Source organism: Chionomys nivalis, chromosome 22 (assembly GCF_950005125.1).
Source record: "Chionomys nivalis chromosome 22, mChiNiv1.1, whole genome shotgun sequence".
NCBI lineage: Eukaryota > Metazoa > Chordata > Mammalia > Rodentia > Cricetidae > Chionomys > Chionomys nivalis.
Genome location: NC_080107.1, coordinates 41,230,687 through 41,238,646, shown reverse-complemented (window position 1 = coordinate 41,238,646; position 7,960 = coordinate 41,230,687).

Genomic DNA, 7,960 nt, shown 5'->3' with positions numbered 1-7,960 from the left:
CTGGGAGGATCTGAGGAAACCAGGCAGTGGGCTGGAAACCTGGCTGTCTACTCAGGTCCTTCGGGGATGGTCTCTCTGTTGTTGGTGTTGTTGGTGTTGGTGTTGTTATTGTTGGTGTTGTTGTTGTTGTTGTTGGTGGTGGTGGTGGTGGTGGTGGAGGTGGTGGTGGTGGTGGTGGAGGAGGTGGTGGTGGTGGTGGAGGAGGTGGTGGTGGTGGAGGTGGTGGAGGTGGTGGAGGAGGTGATGGAGGTGGTGGTGGAGGTGATGGAGGTGGTGGTGGAGGAGGTGGTGGTGGAGGTGGTGGAGGTGATGGAGGTGGAGGTGGTGGAGGTGGTGGTGGAGGTGGTGGAGGTGGTGGTGGAGGTGGTGGTGGTGGTGGTGGAGGTGGTGAAGGTGGTGGTGGTGGTGGAGGTGGTGGTGGAGGTGGTGTTGGTGGAGGAGGTGGAGGTGGTGGTGGTGGAGGAGGTGGAGGTGGTGGTGGTGGTGGTGGAGGAGGTGGTGGTGTTGGTGGAGGAGGTGGAGGTGGTGGTGGTGGAGGAGGTGGAGGTGGTGGTGTATATAAAATGGGATTAGCTGACGGGCAGTGGTGGTGCACGCCTTTAACCCCAGCAGAAGCAAGTGGATCTCTGTGAGTTTGAGGCCAGCCTGGTCTACAAGAGCTAGTTCTAGGACAGGCTCTAAAACTACAAAGAAACCCTGTTTCGAAAAATAAAATAATAAAAAATAAAATAAAATAAAATGGGATCAGCAGCCTGAGTTCATTTCTTCCTCCCCAAGCGTAAATCCCGACTGCCTCGACTATACTGTCTCCCTCTAGGCTGATTTGGTGGGGAGAGGTGATAGACCCGGCACACTAAGCCGTGCTCAGGTGTTTACTATGCCCTGGTCCCAATGACTTCACCCCTGTACAGGCCTATCCTTTCCTAGTCTTCTCCTTTCTTTTTAACTAATGACTAGTTTGTTGATTGTGTGTGTCTGTTCACACATGTGTGTATGAACGCGTGTGCCAGAAGATCACTTGCAGGAGCTGTTCCCTTCCACTGTGGGGCTGGAATTTGGGTCTTTGGGCTTAGTGGCAAGGATCTGCATCTGCTAAGCCATCTCACCCTTTCTGTTTCTCTTTCTTTAAGATACAGTCTCACAGGGTAGCTAAGGCTGGCCTGGAACTTGCAGTCCTTTTGCCTCTAAGTGCAGAGACTACAGCGTACTCTAGCAGGCATGGCTGCGGGCTCGCTCATTCATACTCTGGGGACACTTGGAGTCCTGGCTAGTGACCTCCTCCTCTTCACCCTTGTAACACACGGGGCAAGGCCAGACTACCCGCCTACTGCCTAGGGTGGCCAACCAGGTAATCAAAACCGTCAGACCCAGCTGTGCCTCAGTTTTCTATCTGGCAGACACTGCCGAGTAGTGCTTCCTCTTCCCCTGAGGTACATGGCCTGTGGACTGGAGGGATGGGATGTGGCCCCATGAGAGGCCTGCGCTCGTGTCTGAATGTTGGCTGTGGTCTGGCCTGACCTGGAGAAAGCCCTGCCTTATGAATCCCGGAACCAGAGGAAGTCCCAGGGGCCTCTAACTTCCCCTGCTGACTTCACCCTCTGGGTCCCCCAGGAAGCAAGGGTTGTGCTGTTGAGGCCTAACCTTTGGGCTGCGGACCACTGTGGCTCAGGCCCAACACTGCACTCTACAAGGCCCACCTGCTAAAGCCCTGGAGCTGGGGTCTCAGTCCTTTGCTAGCTGCATTGGGACTGTTACTCAGATCCCAAATATCTCTGCGTCCCCACCCAAGACACAAAACCTAAGCCAACCTGCCCAAGGAACCATCACCCTCAAGTCGCTAATACCTGTTGGGCAGAGAGAGTCCTGGTCTGGTGACCACTGGGGACTCTCCAAGGACCCAGGCATTAGCCGGGAAAGGCAGACCGCTGATGCAATTCACCTACCAACCACAGGGTGGCGGTGTTTCCACATATAGGCCGAGGTACTGAACCAGGAATAACCCTGACACCCACTTTGGGCTGACTCCAGACCAGAGTGTGGGAAACACAGCCAACACACTGTCTGTTGATAGCTTGAAGCAACTTTGGCTCCTCCAAAAGGCCTTTAAGGAGCCAAGATGGAAGGCCTAACTCAGTATGACGTCACAGCACCCTGATTGGTTGACAGCTTCCGTATTGAAAGGTATGCACCTCCCTAGAAGCTAATCTGGAGACACCCCTTCCCTGCATACCTGCCAGGCCCTGCCCACGGGAAGTCTCTACTAAGGTTCTGCTTCTTCTACAGGGCCAGCTGGCCTGGGCTGGATTCCAGCATTTGAGGAGATTCACAAGCATAGCAAAGTTTTATGTCAACTTGACACAATCTAGAGACTTCAGAGAGAAGGGAACCTTAGTTGAGAAAATGCCTCCATAAAATTGAGCTGTAGCTGGGCAGTGGTGGTACACGCCTTTAATCCAAATACTCTGGAGGCAGAGGAAGGTGGATCTCTGAGTTCAAGGCCAGCCTGGTCTGCTGAGTGAGTCCCAGGACAGCTAGGGCTACACAGAGAAAACCTGTCTCAAAACAACAACAACAAACCCACAAAATACAAACCAACAACGACAACCAAACGATAAAATATTGGGCTGTAGGCAAGCCTGTAGGGCATTTTCTTAATTCGGGTAGGAGTGGAAGGGCCTAGGCTATTGTGGGTGATTGATGGTTCTGGGTTCTATAATAAAGCAGACTGTGCTAGCTATGAGAAGCAGCACCAGCTGGGGAGTAGCTGGTTCAGAGGAGACTGGTTGTTAAGTTGGGATCATAGACCCCAGCCCCTTGCATGTATCCCAGGCCTGAGAGTTGGTATGGACTCCAAATCCTAGGATGCCAGAGGTCAGGACCCCTCCCACAGGGTATTTAAACTCCCAAAAGAGGAAAATGTGGTCTCTTATCCTTCCTCCAGGTGGTCACTGGGGTGGTCTCTTTTCCTTCCTCCCGGTGGTCGCTGGGGTCTACGCTCCCAACTTAACAGAGGCCACTTGCTCTAGGTAGGAACTCAGCATGAGAACCAGCTGGAACCAGACTGGAAAAGGGGAGTCTGGGTGGCCAGTGTCTGGTATTGACCCAACTCATCACACTAGTCTTGGAAATTCCAGATCAGTTTCTGTCCAGAAGCAGAGGATGAGGTCTTAAAGCTCACATCATCTCTCTCTACCCTCCCCTGCACACACTTCTGTCCTGCTTGCCCCCTGCAGCTTCACACCCCAAGTTCTCTTTGGGGGTGATAATCAGCGCAGGTGGTGACCCAGTTACGGTTACCAGAACGACTGGTCCCTCTGCCTTTGCCACAGCACACGTGTCTCCAGTGCCGAGGATCCAACTTTGGCCTCCCATATAGGAAGCAAGCACTCTTGCACTGAGCCACGTCTGCAAACCTTTTCCCTCCCTGCTCTGCTCTGGCCGTCAGCTGACTGGAAAGTGACCGCTGATGCCACCGTGGGTGACCAGCTTTACTCGGTGTCCTTCCAGCGTCATCTGGGAATATCCCACAGACATGTCCACAGTGATGGGGGCCTATATCCGAGAACACGGGGGTTAGGGAGCGTTAACCGACGCATAAACGCTAGTGGAAAATGGCATGGCATATGTGAGTCCTGCGGCTGGCAGTTCTGCTGACCACGGTGCAGCTTGTGTGCGAACTCCCCTTTCAAGGCTCCACAGGGCGCACGGCAAGAGGAGCAGTAATACAGCTCACCGGCTTACTTCCTGAGATGGAGCAAGGAATGACCCTTTGCTTTGCATCTTGGGGAAGTTTTTAAACTATATGTATAAATCCTTTTAATTAAAAAGCAAAAAGCTGGGATTCTGTTGGTAAAGTACTTGCCGCTCAAGCCTAAGGCCCTGGCTCAGATCTGCACCACAGAAATCACACATGGTGCTATGTATTTATAATCCAACACTGGACGCTGAGACAGGAGGATACCTGGGGCTCACTGGCCAGTGGCAAACCCATGAAACGCATGTACTATCGGCAGGCCCTCTCTCAGAAGATAGAGGGATGGGTGCTGAGAAACACAGTCTCCATGCCCCTGCCTACCCAGGGGACCCTGTCTTCACATGCTACCCCATCTCTGCCCCAGAACACCTCAAGTTTCTTGCCCACTTATGCTCCTCTTGGCTGTGACAGCATCTTAGACACCCAGAGGCCAGCTGGGCAGAAGCCTTGACTCCCTTTGGTTAGCCTACAGCTGCTGTGATCACGGCGTGGGCCTGCACAGGCCACGTTCATCCCATGCCAGTGCAGACTGTCACCACGGTTCTCAGCCGTGATCACCGAGCAGAGACTGTGTTAGGCTGCTAGTCCCTGCTCCTAGGAAAGGAAGTTACCGGGTTCCCCCGTGCGAAGGTGTGGGTGTGGCCTCTGTAGGCATCATAGGTCCAAGTGTTTAGATGTTGCCATGGACTTCTGCCTGAAGCTGAACCTGAGTCTGACACTGTGATTCCGGCCCCTCGCTGACTGATCTCTAACTTCTGTGGTAATGGGGACAGCCTGGACCTGTCATCTCTCACTGCCATCTGTCCCACCTGAGGACTGGTCCAGAGTCACCCATTCCCCCATGGGAACAAGCATACTGATAGGGTGCTTCTGGCACCCACTGTGTTGGATACAGCAACCATCTCCTTTACTACGCAGCCAATTGCGGGAGTGACCCTCAAGATCCTGATCTGCAGTCAGCTGACAGGCATCCAGTCATTTCTGGGTTTTGGCTTAGATGTTGTTGAAAGAACTGGTGTCGGCCCAAGACATCCTAATACAAAGGAGATTTATTTACACCAGAGGGACAAAGGGCAGGGAATAAGAGACAAAGACAGGACAGTGTGTGGTGGCACACACTTTCAATCCCTGCACTCTGGAGGCAGAGACAGATGCATCCTTGACTTTGAGGCCAGCCTGGTCTACAAAGTGAGTTCCAGGATGGCCAGGGCTACACAGAGAAACTCCATCTGAAGGGGGGGGGGGATAGAAGAGGAGTAGGGGAAAGAAACAAAGGAGAAGGAAAAGGGATATTTGCCCTGAATGGACAAAGGACTGGCTCTGGATAGAGAGGACACAGATGTGGCCCATAGACAAATGTCGGTTTATTTGTTTGTTTGTTTTGGATTTTTCGAGACAGGGTTTCTCCGTAGCTTTTGGTCAAATGTCGGTTTATAAAGGGGGCTGGAGAGATGGCTCAGAGGTTAAGAGCACTGGCTGCTCTTCCAAAGGTTGAGTTCAATTTCCAGCAACCACGTGGTGGCTCACAACCATCTGCAATGAGATCTGGTGCCCTCTTCTGACACGCAAGTGTACACGCAGGCAGAACACTGTACACATAATAAATAATAAAGAAAACATTTAAAAAAAGGGGGGGGGATTTTGATTGGGCTTCTTAATCAGTTGAGCCAAAGCGGGCTTTTGATTGCTGTACTTCAGTACTTTGATAGCTGGACCTTAGTAGTCAGCCTCAGGAGGTGGAAGTGGCCAATAAGGGAATGGACCTTGGTGGCAGCTTTAGGAATGTAGAGGGAACGGGGACGAAGGGTGAAAGGGAAATCCTGTCAGCGGCATGCCTGCCATGCTGGGGCCTGTGTTTGCTATGTCAGGCCCGCTAGAGCCCTTTAGTTATTGTAGATATTTCATTAACAGCTTTTGTTTTATTTTTGTTTATAGTGTGGCGGGTGGTGCTTGCACATCGGTGTGCGGGTGTGTGCACCCACACACTCATGTGCAGAGGCCAGAGCTAGGCATCAAATGTCTTTCTCCTTGTTGTTTTGAGACAGAGGCTTTCACTGAAGCAGACCCTCCTCGTTTCTGCCAGGCTGCCTGGTCAGCCAGGTCATCAGATCCTCCTAGCTCAGGTCCAGTGCTGGGCTTGCAGGCAGTGTCTACTTTTCAGGTTGTCTTTGTGGATTCAGGTGCATTGTGCCCACAGAACAAATGCTCTTATCTGTAGAGCCATTTCTGCAGAGCCATTTCCCCAGCCCCGGTAAGTGTTTTAAATCACTTGTGCTTTATTGATGAAATACAGACATTTCACAGTTTTTTTTTTGAACAGACCCTTTGCTCTTCGTCTCGCAAAGGTAACTCCATTCTAGCAACTGCTTATAATTTTCAAAAAGATTCTCAATCAGGTCCAGCAGTATAGGCCTTTTCTCCCAGAAAACTGGGACAGAAGACTCTTGAGTTCTAGAATTTACTGAGTCACACAGTGAGACTCTGCCTTGCTGTTCTATTGCTGTATAAAGACATCAGGGCCAAGACAACTTATAAAAGAATTTGGGGTTTACAGTTTCAGAGTCCATTATGGTAGAACAAGGCCACGGTAGCAGGAACAGCTGAGAGTTTGTATCTTGATTCAAAAGTTGGAGGCAGAGACAAAGAAGTCTTTTTAAACCTCAAAACCCAGCCAACCCCCAGTGGCATACCTCCTCCAACAAGGTTACACCTCCTAATCCTTCCACCAATGGGGAACCAAGCATTCAAACATAGGGGCCTAGGCCATTCTCATTCAAACCACTACAGTGTTGTAGTTTGTTTCTGTTGTTGTGATGAACACCAGGGTCAAAAAACAACTTAGGGAGGGAAGGGTTTATTTGAGTTTTAGTCCCAGGTTGCAGTCCATCAGGGAAGGAAACCAAAGCAGAAACCTGGAGGCAGGAATTGAGCGGAGACCATGAAGGAATGCTGCTTCCTGGTTTGCTCCACATGACTTGCTCACTCTGTGTGTGTGTGTGTGTGTATACATAAAATCCATATATATATAAAATCCAGGACCACCTGCCCCCCAGTGGTAGCACTTCCCACAGTGGTCTGGACCCTGATACATCAATCATAAATCAAGAAAATCCCCCCGCCCCCCCCACACACACACAGAGACTTGCCCACAGGCTAATCTGATAGAGGCATTTTTTTCAACTGAAGTTCCCTCTTTCCAGATGACCACAGCTTGTGTCAAGTTGACCCAAACTAATCAGCCTGTTTTTACAAAACAAAACAAAAAACAGTCATAGGTGACCTACACCTGTAATCCAGCACGTGGGAGACAGAGGTGGACAGGTCTCTTTCAGTTCCAGCCTGGTCTACACAGAAAGTTCTAGGACAGTTAGGGCTTCATAGAGAGACGAAAGAAAGAAAGAAAGAAAGAAAGAAAGAAAGAAAGAAAGAAAGAAAGAAAGAAAGAAAGAAAGAAAGGGGGGAGGGAGGGAGGGAGGGAGGGAGGGAGGGAGGAAGGGAGGGAAAGAATTTTGTACTTAAAAGCTACGGCTTCCTCTGACCCATGCCCTGCATCCTTCGGTGGCCTAGAGGTATCAGCCAAGCCCTGCTGTGAGCAGATCAGGAGAGTTGAGAGCAGGCCTCCCTGTCTTGTCAATCTTGGAGGGTTCAGTTTTCGTCCCATGTAGCATAGGCCTAGGTCTCATCAGTTACTAAGTCCTTCTTGCTGAATGCTGAGTGCTGGGTGCTTGGTGCTTATGCTCATAGGGCAGTTAGAGGACCACGTCTGGGAGTCGGTTCTCACTTTCCATCCTGTGGGTCTCCGGGATGAAACAGGATCCTTCCAACTGCGTTAGACTCAGGTTGTAGTTCTTGGTGGCAAGTGTCTTTATCCTCCCAGCCATCTCACCCTGTCTTCGGTTGTTTGTTTTAGTTTGGTTTTGTCTTATGTGGTACTGGGAATCAAACCTAAGGCTTCAAGTGCTAGGCAGGCACTCTGCCAACTTTTGATTGCTTTTGATTAGAAACTGAACTTTAGCAGGCCCAGAATTCTTCTGGCTCCTTTTCCTCCTGTGTCAGTGTTAGCAAATTTTGTCCTTTGGGGAATTTTTCCCTTCATCTGAGTTGCCAAAATTTTGATCATCAGGTTTCTTTTATGACTCTGAGATGTTATTCCCCCCCCCGTTTTGTCCCCCCTTCCCAGGCCGGTACCCTAGCAAGCCCTGAGCT